General features: G+C 50.2%; 1 pseudogene; it reads right to left on the bottom strand.

Moving 5' to 3' along the window:
- LOC143697090 (cyclic nucleotide-gated channel alpha-4-like) overlaps positions 1 to 16,154 on the bottom strand; it is a 32,115-nt pseudogene extending 15,961 nt beyond the window's left edge.
- Between the last annotated feature and the right edge of the window lie 595 nt (positions 16,155 to 16,749).

Here is a 16,749-nt window from a genome sequence, read left to right as displayed (position 1 = left end):
GTCTGATTCGTCTGGAAGTGACGACTCGTCACAGCTGCCACCCTCGGGTGTGAATACGGCTGTGGCTCACCCACGGATGGGCAGCACCATAATGTGGTTAAAGAAAGAAGTAACATTCCCATCCCTGAGCACACAGAGTTCTCGGACGACACGGTGCGCCGCCTCCGAGCCGTGCACCCCTTGTCCCCCTCTGTCCCAGAGCCGGTTGGCAGTGCGCGCCGTCCCCGGACCGTGCCGCTCCCTTCCGCCTCTGTCGCCAGCCCCCTGGCAGAGCAGACCCCCGTGGAACGTTCTTCCTTCCCTGGTCTCCTCTGTCAGGGCGCGGTTAATGACTGTGCCCCCACACCGGGCTGCTATGCCGTCCACGTCCGGGCCAGTCATTCCGCCCTGCTGCACCATCGGTGGGAAGTCTGTGGTCCGTATGACCCCGCTGGTACAGTTTTTGGGAGCCTGGCTAGAGCTCCCCCTCCTGTCCCGCTGGGTCGCACGGACGATCAGGCTCGGCTACGCGATTCAGTTCGCGCGGTCTCCTCCCCGCTTCAGGGGAGTCCGCTCCACTTTGGTCGGTGGCAACGCCCCTATCATGAGAGCAGAGATCGCCACCCTGCTGACGAAGCGTGCGATCGAGACCGTCCCTCCGGCCGAGATGAGGACCGGCTTCTACAGCCCGTACTTCATTGTCTCCAAGAAAACCGGTGGGTAACGGCCAATCCTGGACCTGCGTGTGCTGAACCGTTCCCTTCACAGGCTGCCGTTCAAGATGCTCACTGCCAAACACATTCTCGGATGTGTGCGGCCCAAGGATTGGTTTGCAGCAATCGACCTGACGGACGCCTACTTTCATGTCTCCATTCTCCCTCGACACAGACCGTTCCTTCGGTTTGCCTTCGAGGGGCAGGCATACCAGTACGCGGTTCTCCCTTTCGGGCTAGCCCTGTCTCCTCGCGTCTTCACGAAGGTCGTCGAGGCAGCCCTTGTTCCCCTTCGGGAACACGGGGTTCGCATCCTGAACTACATCGACGACTGGCTGATCCTAGCTCACTCTCGAGACCAGGTATGCGAACACAGGGACCTAGTGCTCCGGCACCTAGCTCGTCTGGGCCTTCGGGTCAACTGGGAAAAGAGCAAACTTTGCCCCGTGCAGAGGATCTCTTTTCTCGGTATGGACATCGACTCGGTCGCCATGTCCGCGCAGCTTACGAGCGAGCGCGCGCAGTCACTGCTGACTTGCCTGAGACAGTTCGAGGGCAAGAGTACGGTTCCACTGAAACTCTTTCAGAGGCTCCTGGGGCATATGGCATCTGCAACCGTGGCAACGCCGCTCGGATTGCTTCATATGAGACCGCTTCAGCTTTGGCTTCGCGACCGAGTCCCGAGGTGGGCATGGCAACACGGCACCTTCCGAGTAATAGTTACTCCGTCTTGCCGTCAGACCTTCACCCCGTGGTCGGACCTCAGTTTTCTACGGGCCGGAGTGCCCCTGGAACGAGCTTTGCGGCATGTTGTTGTAACGACAGATGCCTCCTCCACGGGCTGGGGTGCCATGTGCAATGGACGTGCTGCCGCAGGCTCCTGGACAGGACCCCGCCGCCTCTGGCACATCAATTGCCTCGAGTTGCTGGCCGTACGTCTTGCTTTGCGCCGCTTCCGGGCCGTGCTCAAGAACCAACACGTACTAGTCCGTTCAGACAATACCGCCACTGTAGCGTACATCAACCATCAAGGTGGTCTACGCTCCCGCCGTATGTCGCAACTCGCCCGCCACCTCCTCATATGGAGTCAGAAGCATCTGAGGTCGCTTCATGCCATTTACATCCCCGGAGCCCTGAACTGTGCAGCCGACGAGCTCTCACGGCTTCAACCCCTCCCGGGAGATTGGCGACTCCATCCCCAGTCGGTTCAGCTGATTTGGGACCAGTTCGGGGACGCACAGATAGATCTGTTTGCCTCTCACGACTCGACCCATTGAGCCCTGTATTATTCCCTGACCGAGGGCACGCTCGGCACGGATGCACTGGCGCACAGCTGGCCGCGGGGCCGCAAATATGCGTTTCCCCCAGTGAGCCTTCTTGCGCAAACCCTGCGCAAGGTCAGGGAGGACGAGGAGCAGGTCATTCTGGTCGCGCCATACTGGCCCGCCCGGACCTGGTTCTCCGAACTAGTACTCCTCGCGACAGCACCTCCCTGGCCAATTCCCCTGAGGAAGGACCTCCTTTCTCAGGGACGGGGCACCCTATGGCACCCTCGTCCCGATCTTTGGAACCTCCACGTGTGGCTCCTGGACGGGACGAAGCAGGTTTGAGTACCCTTCCACCTACGGTGGCGGCTACCATCACTTCCGCTAGAGCGTCGTCCACGAGACACGTCTACGCGTTGAAGTGGAACCTCTTCGTCAACTGGTGCTCTTCTCACCGAGAAACCCCCGGAGATGTTCGATTAATGTCGTGCTTTCCTTCCTTCAAGATAGGCTGGAGCGTAGGCTGTCTCCCTCCACCCTGAAAGTCTATGTTGCCGCTATTGCCGCACACCATGACCCAGTCGAAGGTAAGTCTGTTGGAAGGCACGACCTGATCATCAGGTTCCTGAGAGGAGCGAGGAGACTGAATCCTCCACGCCCTCCTCTCGTTCCCTCTTGGGACCTCTCAGTGGTTCTAACTGCCCTGCGGAGTGCTCCCTTTGAGCCTTTGCAATCAGTGGAGCTTAAGTTCCTGTCTATGAAGACAGCGCTCCTGGTTGCATTGGCCTCCATCAAGAGGGTGGGGGACTTGCATGCATTTTCCGTTGACGGAGCGTGCCTGGAATTTGGGCCAGCTTACTCTCACGTGATCCTGAGACCCCGGCCTGGATATGTGCCCAAGGTTCCTACCACTCCCTTCCGGGACCAGGTGGTGAACCTGCAAGCGCTGCCCCCGGAGGAGGCAGACCCAGCCTTGGCACTGCTCTGTCCAGTACGCGCCCTCCGCGCCTAATTAGACAGGACGCATTGTTTCAGGACCTCAGACCAGCTCTTTGTCTGTTATGGTGGGAAGCTGAAGGGAAAGGCTCTCTCCAAGCAAAGGTTGTCTCACTGGATAGTGGACGCCATTGCTTTGGCATACCAGCAGCAAGGTCGACCGTGCCCCCTTGGTGTGACTGCCCACTCCACCCGGAGTGTGGCATCCTCTTGGGCTCTAGCGCATGGCGCCTCGCTAACAGACATCTGCAGAGCTGCAGGCTGGGCGACACCTAACACATTCGCCAGATTCTATAATCTCCGAGTGGAGCCTGTGTCCTCTCGTGTACTCGCTTCAACCAGCTAGTACCGGACCCGCTCAGGTGTCTTCGCTTGCTCGCCATTCCACTCCACGGACTGGATACGTGCGATATTCTCCTCAGGTGAGCTTCCCCGAAAGCCCTGAGCTCCTCCAGCACTCCTGACGTCGGCGCCAGTGTCTATTGCCTGCGTGTCGGCTAGGTGCCTCCCGTGTGCATGGTCCCTCCTCTGAGCGACCCCCACATGTGTATTTCCACTGTAAGCCTCTTTGAGCATGTGTCTTTCCCTTGGCAAGCCACCTTGCCACCCCTGGGGTTGAAATATTCCACCTGCGGCTGGACACCCCAGTGTTCTCCATATGTCTCCTTCGGGTCATATGTGTATTCTCTAAGTCCCCCCCTCTGGGTTGGCAGTAATTGCATATTTCCCCTAAACTTTGGGATATGCTCCCCAGTGTACCTTTGTATTCCTGTGCTAAATAGGAGTCCTTCGTCCGTGCCAGTCTCACGAAAGGGATCTCAGATTTACGCAGGGCACTGGAAGACAGCTGAGAAGGTGGCGTGATTAGACTGGTAACCCCATTCGTCGTCATCCGACGTAACTCGGAGTGACAACGAAAGGGAACGTCTCGGTTACGTATGTAACCCTCGTTCCCTGAGTAGGGAACGGAGACGTTACGTCTGCCTGCCACTTTCCGCTGTACCGCGGGGATCGCCTGAGCTCAGTCTTGGCTCCTCAGCGAAGAAACATATCTGCCTGTTGCTGGCGTCCTCCTTTTATACCCACGAGGTGGGGCGGAGTTACGTCATGCAAATTCCGCAGACCCATGGCATTTCTTTGCCATTGGCTCGTTTTGTAATACTCGAAGTTGATAGGCTTTCTAAGCGAAACCCCATTTGTCGTCATCCGACGTAACGTCTCCGTTCCCTACTCAGGGAACGTCCTGGTTGCGTATGCAACCCACCGTTCCCTGAAGGAGGGAACGGAGGACGTAGTCGACGCCGACTGAAATGGGATCACGCTAGGGAGCCTATCGTCTTCGAGTATTATTGAACGAGCCAATACACATTGGCGTGCGAGATTTGCATCTCACACTCCGCCCCGCAGCGCGGGTATAAATACGGAAGTGGATGCACGCACCATTTGCTTTTCGCTGAGGAGCCGAGCGTAACTCGGAGTCAGCGGTGGTCCAGCGGTAGTGGCAAGGGGACTACGTCCTCCGTTCCCTCCTTCAGGGAACGGTGGGTTGCATACGCAACCAGGACGTTCCCTTTCAGTCGATAACGTCGGACGTAGTCGACGCCGACTGAAATGGGATCAACCATTGAACATGCCACTAACGCTGCCACCTTCCAGTGCCTAGACAAAAGCCTTCTGATCCTCCCGACGTTCTAGCGGAAAAGGACAGGGCTTAGGCCAGGAAGTCGCTGCTGTTCCACAAGACCCACTCAGTTAGACTTGGTAACACTGGGAAAGCGTGCCCAACATTGGAAGGAAGGGACGCTGCGGAAGCCCAACCAACCCGAAAGGGGGGGGGGGAAATACACATATGAACTGGGCGGAGGGCCGGGCAGTATAACATATGGAATGTCACTGGGGTGGCTCCAGCCTAGAGAGGGGGGAGACACACCAATTTACAGTGACGGCAGGACTCTGCCAAGGGAAAGACACGGGCTCACTTTGGGGAGCCGTATCGTGGAAGAATACACATATGGGGTCGCCGTAGGGACCGCAACATATGGACCCAGCCTAACACGGGTTCCACACTGCATACGAGTGGTAGGCCTAACACCAGACGTTCCGCCACGTCCGACGTTGGGGGGGGGGGGGGGTACGGAGGAGCTCAACAGGTTCCGGACAAGGGAATTCAACCGGAGCGAAACGGCGCACGTATCCGGTCCGTAAGAGGGGAATGGCGCAGCAAGCCGACACTGAACCGGGGCTCACGGTGTTACTGGCTTCTATGAGAAGAGAGCACACGGGAAGCAACCGGTTCGACACGTAGGCTATAGAATCTAGCAAACGTATTAGGTGTCGCCCAGCCCGCAGCTCTACAGACATCTGTCAGCGAGGCACCCTGCGCCAACGCCCAAGAAGCGGCAACACTCCTTGTGGAGTGAGCTCGCAGTCCGGGGGGACAGGGTTCACCTTGGGACTCATACGCCAAGATGATGGCATCCACTATCCAGTGGGCCAACCTCTGCTTGGAGACAGCCTTTCCCTTCCGCTGATCTCCATAACAGACGAAGAGCTGCTCTGAGGTCCTAAAGCTTTGCGTTCTGTCCACGTACAAGCGCAGAGCGCGAACGGGGCAGAGAAAAGCCAGGGCTGGATCTGCCTCCTCCGGGGGCAGCGCTTGCAGGTTCACCACCTGGTCCCGAAAGGGGGTGGTAGGAACCTTGGGCACATATCCAGGCCGGGGTCTCAGGATAACGTGAGAGTTAGCCGGCCCGAATTCCAGGCACGATTCGCTGGCCGAAAATGCGTGCAGGTCCCCTACCCTCTTGATGGAGGCCAAAGCAAGTAGGAGAACTGTCTTTTGGGACAGAATTTTTAACTCTGCTACCTGCAAAGGCTCGAAGGGCGGTCTCTGCAGTGCGGTTAGCACCAGAGATAAGTCCCAAGAGGGTATAGAGGGGAGGCGAGGCGGATTCAACCTCCTCTCTCCCCTCAGGAACCTGACGATCAAGTCATGCTTCCCCAGGGATTTCCCGTCTACTGCATCGTGATGTGCGGCAATAGCGGCGACATACACTTTGAGGGTGGAGGGGGACAGCTGACGCTCCAAAGCCTCTTGCAGGAAAGAAAGCACGGAAATGATCGAACACCTTCGGGGGTCTTCTCCTTGAGAAGCACACCACTCAACGAACAGTTTCCACTTCAGGGAGTAAGCAAGCCTCGTAGAGGGAGCTCTCGCTGACGTGATGGTATCTACGACTGCCTGTGGTAGACTACCTAGAACCTCCGCGTCCCGTCCAGGGACCACACATGGAGTCTCCAATAGTCTGGACGCGGGTGCCATATGGTGCCCCGTCCCTGAGAGAGTAGATCCTCTCTCAGAGGAATAGGCCAGGGAGGAGCTGTCGAGAGGAGAAAAAGTTCGGGGAACCAGGTTCGGTTGGGCCAATAAGGGGCAACTAGCAAAACCTGCTCCTCTTCCTCCCTGACTTTGCACAGTAGTTGTGCAATAAGGCTCACTGGGGGAAACGCATACCTGCGGAGGCCCCGGGGCCAGCTGTGAGCCAGTGCATCCGTCTCGAGGGAATAAAACAACTGGCAATGGGACGAGTCCGGAGAGGCAAACAGATCTATCTGTGCGGCCCCGAAGTGGTCCCATATCAGCTGGACCGCCTGGGGATGGAGCCGCCATTCTCCCGAGGCCACAATCTGTCGTGAGAGCTCGTCGGCGGCACGATTGAGCAGGCCAGGGATGTGAACGGCACGAAGCGACCTCAGATGCTTCTGACCCCATAGGAGGAGGTGGCGGGCGAGTTGTGACATGCGACGGGAACGTAGACCACCTTGGCGGTTGATGTACGCAACGGTCGCAGTGTTGTCCGTCCGGACCAGTACGTGTTTGCCGAGCAGCGTCGTCCTGAGGCGTCTCAAAGCAAGGAGCACTGCTAACAACTCGAGGCAGTTGATGTGCCAATGCAGGCGGGACCCCGTCCAGGTGCCAGCTACTGCATGCCCGTTGTACGTGGCCCCCCAGCCGGTGTTGGAGGCGTCTGTGAAGACCACAGCATGCCTGGACACTTGTTCTAGGGACACACCGGCCCGGAGAAACGAAAGGTCCGACCACAGGCTGAAGGTTTGGAGGCAGGCCGGGGTGATTCTCACAGGGAGCGTGCCTCTCCGCCACGCCCACCTCGGGACTCGGTCGCGAAGCCAGTGCTGGAGTGGTCTCAAATGAAGCAGGCCGAGCGGCGTAACTGCGGCTGCGGCTGCCATATGCCCCAGGAGCCTCTGAAAATGTTTCAGAAAAACCACTGTTCTGCTCTTGATAAAATTCAGGCAGTTCAGCACCGACCGGGCGCGATTCTCTGTGAGGCGCGCCGTGTGTTGGACCGAGTCCAGCTCCAAACCGAGAAAAGAGATCCTCTGCACAGGGGCGAGTTTGCTCTTCTCCCAGTTGACCTGAAGACCCAACTGACTGATGTGCTGGAGCAGCAAATCCCTGTGTTCGCATAACAGCTCCCGAGACTGAGCTAGTATCAGCCAGTCGTCGAGATAGTTGAGAATGCGAATGCCCTGCTCTCTCATGGGAGCGAGGGCTGCCTCCGTAACTTTCGTAAAGACACGGGGTGACAGGGCCAGCCCGAAGGGTAAGACTTTGTACTGATACGCCGGACCCTCGAACGCGAAACGCAGGAATGGCCTGTGTCGCGGCAGGATGGAGACATGAAAGTACGCTTCCTTCAGGTCGATCGCTGCAAACCAATCCTGGGGACGGACACATTGGAAGATGCATTTCTGCGTCAGCATTCTGAACGGGAGCTTGTGAAGGGCCCGATTCAGGACTCGCAGGTCCAGGATTGGTCGTAACCCACCCCCTTCCTTGGGTATAATGAAGTACGGGCTGTAAAAGCCGGCCTTCATATCGGCTACCGACACCGGCTCTATCGCGTCCTTCGCCAGCAGGAACGCGATCTCCGCGCGCATGACAGGAGCAGATTCGCTCGACACTGAAGTGTGGCGAATGCCACTGTACTTGGGCGGACTCCGGCGGAACTGAATCGTGTAGCCGAGCCTGATGGTACGGAGGAGCCAGCCGGACGGGTTGGAGAGCACTTTCCAGGCCTCGACGAACCGGACCAGGGGGACCAAAGGTAACACAGGCATACCCGGGGTGGGGCAGCGCGGTGGAGGACAGGGACCCGGCTCGGAAGGCCCGTGGGCGGCCCGAAGCGGGGTCTGAGTGAGCCGTGCTGCACTTACCTGTCTCCACGGGGCAACAGAGGATGGGAGAGAAGGCGGATGACCGGGTCCTCGACCGCCTCGTGTTGCGGGCTGGCGAACAAGAGGGGGCTGAGGGGAGCAAGGCTGTTCTACAGGGTCGCAAGCCGCCAGCCTCCCCTCTTGGGACCCAGGGACGGAGAAATTCGCTCTTCTGATAATTTGGGTACCACTGGACTCCGGAGAACCAATGGTGGAACGGTAACCATCTGAAGAGTTAGTCCCCCCATCCCTGGGTGGCCTGTCTCAGGAACGTTTCTGACACTCGCCCCCTGGCTGGGCAGTGACCGAGACAGACTGGGCGGCCTGCCTGCTGCTGGTTCTACGCTGGGGCCTGGGTGAAGGCTGTTGCGGAGACCCCGCGGAACCGGAGGCAGCGGCAGGGGGGCGCCCTCGGCGACGAACGGGCGGAGGGACTATCCCCGGCGGCAGGGTGGAGGCAACAGCGGGCCGCCGGGATAGGGTGTGTCGGGGAGCCTCCGTCCGAACCTGGGTGGCAGAGAACTGTTGGGCGCAGCTCTCCGCCACGTCGCCGAACAACCCAACCTGGGAAATTGGGGAGTCCAGGAACCGAACCTTGTCCGCATCCGCCATCTCAACCAGGCTGAGCCAACGATGGCGTTCCTGGACCACCAAAGTGGACATCGCTAGACCGACCGCACACGCCGCGACACTCGTACCCCGGAGGGCGAGGTCAGTGGCGGTGCGGAGCTCACTCATGAGCGCCCGGTCCAAACTACCCTCGTGCATGTCCATGAGTGTCTTGGCCTGGTAGACCTGCAACAACGCCAAGGCATGCAAAGAGGAAGCGGCTTGCCCGCAAGCTCTGTAAGCTCTGACCGCCAATCCTGACGCGAACTCACAGGCCCGCGAGGGGAAACAAGGATCCCCCACCCAGGATGCAGCGGCCGTTGGACATAAATGAGTCGCAACAGACCGCTCCACTGGAGGGATAGCCTCATAACCCTTCACCGCTCCTCCGACAAGGGTAGTGAGGGAGGAAGAACTACTTAAGTCGTTTTCAGCAGTAAAAGGTGCCGTCCACGACCAAGTAAGCTCTTCATGCACTTCGGGAAAGAAGGGCACTGGGGCGGCGGGCTGAGAACCAGCACGGCCCGCCCCGAGATACCAATCATCCAACCGAGACTGAACAGGACACGGTGGAGGGTTCCACTCGAGCCCGACAGCCTCCGCGGCCCGTTTCAGCATAGCTGATAATTCTGGATCCGGCTCGGGCAACATTGAACTCCCGGAGGGAGACAACGCAGCCGAGTCGTCATCTCCAGACATCAGCTCACCCTCCGATGCTGCAATCGACATCCTGTCCCCCAGGGGAGCCCCGAGTGAAACCGCTGGCCCACCCATTACAGATGGACCAGCAGATAACACCGGAGGCTCCAATGGTAGCAGTGGAAGGGAGGGGTGAGGAGCCCACAGGGAATGGTTACCGGGCGGGACATCCAACACTACCCTCCGGTCACCCATCCCATGCAGCATCCGGGGGTGGGGCATGGCAATGGGGACTCGCTCTCCGCGGACGAAGGCGAGTCTCGCCCTCAACACTGCGACAGTCATGTTCCCACAGTGAAAACATGAGCTGTCCACAAAAGCTGTCTCAGCGTGCTGTAAGCCCAAACACGTGATACAACAATTGTGACCATCAGAGAGAGACAGGGAACGACCGCACCCAGAAACGCACGGGCGGAATGACATCTTGAAAAAGACGCAAACGCACCCGTGTTGCTCTTTTAGGAAGTGAAAAACTCTCACCAGTGCCGGAGCACACAGGGGAATGACCGCGGCAACACTGACACAGGAATGGTGCACCCTGTGCCAGTGAAGCACTCACTTTCTCGCCCTCAACCGACCGTCAGACAAACAGACACAAACAGAAATTTGGTTGCTGTGAAAACAGCAGTTGAGAGCTTAAAGCTCGCGATCACCGCTGCACTCGCGCTGTAACCACCGACACCAGCAGAGACTTCCCAAAGAAGCGCCGACACACTCGCTCGTTGTACAACAACACTCTTCAGATCCAGACATGAAGCTCGGCTCCGAAGCGAAAGGCAAATGGTGCGTGCATCCACTTCCGTATTTATACCCGCGCTGCGGGGCGGAGTGTGAGATGCAAATCTCGCACGCCAATGTGTATTGGCTCGTTCAATAATACTCGAAGACGATAGGCTCCCTAGCGTGATCCCATTTCAGTCGGCGTCGACTACGTCCGACGTTATCGACTGAAAGGGAACGAGGGTTACATACGTAACCGAGACGTTTTCTTACTCGTATTCTTGCCACCATTAAAAACATCTCTCCCTAGACCTTCTCCCATTGGTGGAACATCTTACATTGTATATGTTTCTCTTCCAGTGCTTCCTGACACCTGCATCTCTCCTACAAGTTTTTTGGGTACTGTTCCATTCTCTTATCCCTGTCCTCATATGCCCTGTCGTTACATGCCCTGTGACCTAGTTTTTCTGCTTGGCATTACATCACTTATACTTGTACATGAGACAGAGGAGATTCCCCAACAGTAGTCAAGATAGATATGAGCTTGAGACGTTGACAACTTTACGTGTGATATGAACGAGACTTTATTAACTAGACTAAACATTTAAACTACTCTAACATACAATCATGCATATAGTTTACCAAGGGAAAGAGAGATGAAGAAGAATACAGGAAAGCAAGAAGTTATAGCATTGTTTGAAATTCAGTAGATCAACAGCCTTGAGCAAACCATCAGTTTAGTTTTAACACACCCTTCTTTAAAAGGCGTAAGGATACTTAATGTATCGACTAAGTTTGATACTTGCATGTCTCGCCCATTTGAATAAACGGTCCTGATGCAATTTGTTGATGCTCTAGTTGATTTTTGCTGATGTTGTTTTGATGAGAGGGAGAACCAGTTGAAGTCAGAGGATCTTTGGTTAATGGAAAGACAAGGCCGCAGCCTGGCACAAGCTTGGGGTCCTTAGAAAACTTCTATTTTAGCATCACCTTCACATCAGGACTTCTCAGGAAGGACCAAGAGAAAGTCATCGGGGACTCAGAGAGCCAAGAGCATCCAGAGAGTCCAAGAGACGCAATATAAACCCTGAGAGAGGTCCCACCTCTCAGGGTTGGCTCGGCCAATAAGAAAAGTGGAAGTTCCCAAGAAAACATAGGCCAAAACAAGATCAGAAGGAAAATCATGAGATGTGAAAATTAGATACAGGTTTATACATTTCTCAAGTGGTTATATATATAGAATATATAGGATTAACAGGGTTTATTTCTCCTTCTCAGGAGAATTAAGTTAGTGTTCTGCGCGTGGTGTTAGCTTCGGGGGAAGTTACACAGATCTTTGTTGGGAAAGTGAGTTTGCCAGACTATTCATTAAATATAATGAATAATTTGTGTGTGTGATTGGTCCAGACGCTACATAAAAGTAACAGCACATCATAGATTAATTAACTTTGTGTCACAGTTTTTTTGTTGTTGTTGCAAATGCACCGATTAAAGTGATTTCAGGAGACATTTTTCTGCACCAAAGACTGATTATCAGATTGATTATCATTTCTCAAAAAATGATTAATGTTGATAGAAAGTTGTCCGGCGTATGTGTTGGTGAGTCAATTGATTCAGTTGATCTCCAGACCAATAGAGAGAAAGCCCTGAAGGAAGCATATGAGTATTTTTCCCCGATCGAGGTATTCTGCAAAATGTAACAGAAAAAAGGAAGACACGTTGAATACATCATGTCAAACAAATGCCTGCATAAGCAATAAAAAATGAGACATACCTCAATTCTCTCTTTTACAACCCAGCAGTCTTGGGGAAACTCTTCCATTACAGATATGAAGTAGTGAACGCACGTGTTCCAGTGCCAAATGAGGACCATCATTATGAAAACGAAGACAACCCTGAATAACTTCTTGACTTCTTCAAGCTGTACATTAGACACCTAAAATGATAAATAATAAAATAAAGTATCCATAGAACAGTAAGGGTGTACAAAATACAACCAAAGATGTGCTGTTGCTTGCTGGGTTATCGTGTTATCGACACAGGGGGGGAAATGTGAGAAAATACTACAAAAAGTATCTAAAAAATCCTTTCATCTTATTTTTAATTAAAAAAAAATTATTATTATTAAATACTATTTTAGGCTGTTTGGGGTTCCTGAGTTGCTATATTAATTTTTATTTTTTATAACACAAAAGATTATATTTTGTAGAACCAGACAGTTGACGGCACCCATTGACTTCCATAGTAGGAAAAAAATACTATGGCAGTCAATAGGAGCTGCCAACTGTCTGGTTACCAACATTCTTTAAAATATCTTCCTTTCTGTTCAACAGAAATAAGAAACTCATAAAGGTTTGGAACAACACAAGGGTGAGTAAATTATGTCAAAGTTTTCCTTTTTAGGTGAACTATCCATATGATTAGATCATAGATGGTTTTCTGAAAAACTAGAGAATAACAAGTCCTTTGTATAACTTTTAATATGACAGCCTGTTTATTGGAGCCTTTATTTTTAAGCATTTGTCAAGTCAAGCTTTGAAACAATGTATAGTGCTACTGTACATAAATAATATCTTCGATCCCAAATGTGATCATTTGGAAGTTCCATTTAGAGTTTCATAACAAATTGTGTCTTCCTTAATTTACTATGCAAGCCCAAGCAAGCCAAAGGTGACTGTGGCAAGGAAAGATCTCCTCTGGCTGTGTATAGTATGAACAGTGTGAACATATTGCCATTGATCATTTCTTGCATAAACATGATGGTGAGTTGTGCTGAAAACGTACACTTTCCAATTCAAAGCAGAATCTCAGAAGCTTTGGCACATGGAGTAAACGGATCAAACCGAGAATCCTCACAAACATGAGTATCCGCACCAACTTCGAAGCCAGCAGTGAAGTAGTGTCAGCGTGATAAAAATGCTCCTGTGGTGAATTGGTTGTACTGTAAAGAAGTATCTCTAAAATTTGATCAGTGTGAGTGTATTAACTGATGAATACAATTACCACAATAATAATGATAATGTCGACCGGAAATGCAGCCACAACATCAGGAACAAACCAAGACCTGAAATAATCCTTATTAATTTTGGATCAAGGAAGGCCTATATAGAAACAGGAATGCATTGTATCCATTTTTAACCGTATTTTAGAAAGTTAAAGCCATGATAAATAATTCATATTACACTACAGTACAAGACAATGAAGGCATGTTCATACCTGACCATCTTCATTGAAAATGCCCTTTCGAAAATTAAGGCCAACATCAACACAAAACATGAGGTCTGAGAATACATTGAAAGCCACCCAGTATTTGTGGGCACTGCCATGCATATCATCAGAAAATGCCATGTCCAGAGGAATTGTTATAAGGTTCACAAATGTTAAGACCACCATATACACAAGATAGTAGTGCCTAAAAGACAGAAAAAGGCAAATTTTAACATTTCTTTTTAGATCACTGTGATGGCATTAATGGCACATTGACAGACATAAGAAGACATTAAATCCTCATGACAACATATTTATTTATTTAAATAAATTGTGATAATGTCACAGAAGACTTTATACCTTGAATTACCATGCAAAAAAACATGGTGCATCACATAGTATCATTAGTACCACACGTTATTAATTTCAATTGCAAGTTAACATTTTTAATTTTATCGTTACATTTTATATTACTTATATGTATTTCAATTTAATCGCGTGTCTTATAAATGTGAATATGAAATGTATTTATGTAATTGTTGTTTTTAAAAAAGATATTACAAAAAAAATATTTGTTCAGTGTAATCAGTTATCCTCTGTCATTCATGTTCACTCTTAATAACCGTCCTAGAGATAGAAATAACATATAGATATCCACAAGTTTCCTACGTCCCATGAGGCATTGCGTCAAAAGTGAGCGCGACTTCCGGTTCGAAGTAAACAAGCAGGAGTTGACACTCATTCATTCAGTTGACCGTCATTCAAGATTTAGCAATCCAAACTTATTGATGTGGGAACACAACCTCAACGAAATTAAAAGGGGTAATATAACAGTACCTTTACCATCCGCGGTAGATGGTTGGGAGGATGACGTGAAGAAGTGGCCTCGTATCACGTATGGTAACATTTCTAGCTATTTTGTAGATTCAGTAGCCTGTGATGGTAAGGCGATGAGCAACCTGAAAAGCTCATAGGCATATTAATATCTACACAGTGATAAAGTCGGTCGAGTGTTGTTTAAGGACGTCGGAAACGACCTTGCGTATCTAAAAGCTGACATTGAGCCGAGCCAGAGTTTGCACGTAACACATCATAAGGCTTGGGTGCTAGTTTGAGTGGCAGGTGAACTACAGACAGCGGGTTGTTCATGTATTGCAGGGCCAGGACGCTCTTGTAGTCATGCAGCAGCACTTTTGTGGAAGGTCAGTAAAGTTAGGACAATTAAGGGAACAAAATGTATTACTGTATTGTGTATTATTGTATATTTTTATTTAATTAATAAATGTACTAAACTGAAATGTTTACTGTGTGTCATTCATGTTCTGTATGTGTTGCTTCACAGTAGCCTTGACTTAAAATATTTATTTATAAAAAGAAATACACACTGAATAAAAACATATAAGACACTTAGTCATTGGCTTTTGAATTTATTAATAAGAATAAATTAATGTTTCATTTGCACATTTGGTTAACAGTTGTATTCAGAACATTTCATTAAATAAAAATAGCAATACTATACTGTCAAAGTACACACACTTCTCTCTTTTGCAGAATATTACGAGATTGAAAAATATTAATAATTTAAATTTACAAAAGAAAATAGCTGTCTATGAAACAACAACTAAAAGAAAAGGTGTTGGTATATCAAGGCAAGGCAAGTTTATTTATATAGCACATTTCATACACAATGGTAATTCAAAGTGCTTTACATCGAAGAAATTAAAATAATCAAAACAAATAGGAATAATTACAACAGTTTAGAAAAAAATCAGTGCAAGTAAAAGTTGTGTATTGGTTTATACAGTTGATAAAGTTATAGAGAGAATTGAACATTTAAGCTCAAGCTGATAGTGTAAGATATGGTGTCTATGTTCTAGAAATAAGCTCTCCTCGCAGATTTAAGAGTGCTCCACAGATTTTTAGTATTCTGTCGATTTTAGGGACAAAATGAATAGGCACAGTTTGAGAGAGGATCTTGTACACCTTAAGACGTCTGATTGCTCGCTCAATGTGTATGCCAAACCAGAGGGCGCAATTGCTACTAGATACTTGACAGTATTGTTTGCATAGTAGTGACTATAAGATTCAGTGCTTGAGTCCAGATGTTTAGCCTTCTGCAAGACACTTTCTGTGCAATCAATGACACAAGTTGTGTTGGGGAAATTGTCCTTAAAAATTTGCGGCAAAGTGGCTTTTATTGTTTCGCGCGGCAGCCACTGAATTAGTTTAGAGCGGTTATATGTACAACCACGAACAGCACATATTGTCCCTGAGCTCAGTAACGACATCTCTCATTAATGTTTGCGACTTTAAATAGTAGAAAAATGTACTCGAAAAATACCTAACCTCTTCGCTATGTAACACAAAAATACCGTTGATTTACTACTTCCGCCACCTAACCGGAAGTTTCACCCACGTTCTATTTTACAGTACACGGAAACAGGTGGATAGAAATACGATATATATATATATATATATATATACACACACACACACACACACACACACACGTTACAACGATCACATTTCTAATTACCATATGCTGATGCTGAATAATTAGAAACTGAATTAGCTGGGTTAATATGAAATATGGTGAGCGTTAGTTTCCATGAGGGAGGCTAGTGCGTGTTAACGTTAACTTTACCTTAAGTGACTCCGTGGGTTCAAGACCCAGCGCCGGTAGACCTCGTTCCCTTCAACACTCATCGCGACTAAGCAACTGGTAAAAAGCAGCGTAGATACGGTTACACTTATCCGTTATGTTTGAATTTTAGAATGACGCGATTGTGAACCGGCGCGTGACAGTCGAGCAGTGATGGCAAGCTACACTTCACGGTTACACTTCGTTCGTTCACTGGATTGTTTTTATTGGACTGATTGATTTGTTGCTATACATTAAGAAATTATCCTGAAATTGTAAGACATTTTCGAGGACAAATTTAAATACACTCCAACACACACACACACACACACACACACACACACACACACACACACACACACACACACACACACACACACACACACACACACACACACACACACACACACACACACACTTGGGCCATATGCTATAAAGCCGCTCAGAGTAATTTTTTTTGTCTCAAGTGTGTCAAAATACTAAGATTTACATTATTTTACTCTTATTCCTAAACTTGAGAATAAGTGTGATTCATAAAGGTTTCTAAGACTAGGTCTCAGCTCCTAAATTATTTAAGAATGCTGGAGAGGTATCCTATTAAGGAGTAACAAGATGGCAGCAAAGAGGAGACGCAAACTTTCCAGCAAACATATTGGAGTTATGTAGGCTGACTACGTCAGAC

Source organism: Siphateles boraxobius, unplaced genomic scaffold, assembly GCF_051911475.1.
Source record: "Siphateles boraxobius isolate OS27281-9 unplaced genomic scaffold, OSU_SipBor_1 31, whole genome shotgun sequence".
In the NCBI taxonomy this organism is placed as follows: domain Eukaryota; kingdom Metazoa; phylum Chordata; class Actinopteri; order Cypriniformes; family Leuciscidae; genus Siphateles; species Siphateles boraxobius.
This window is presented reverse-complemented; position numbering and strand designations above follow the sequence as displayed.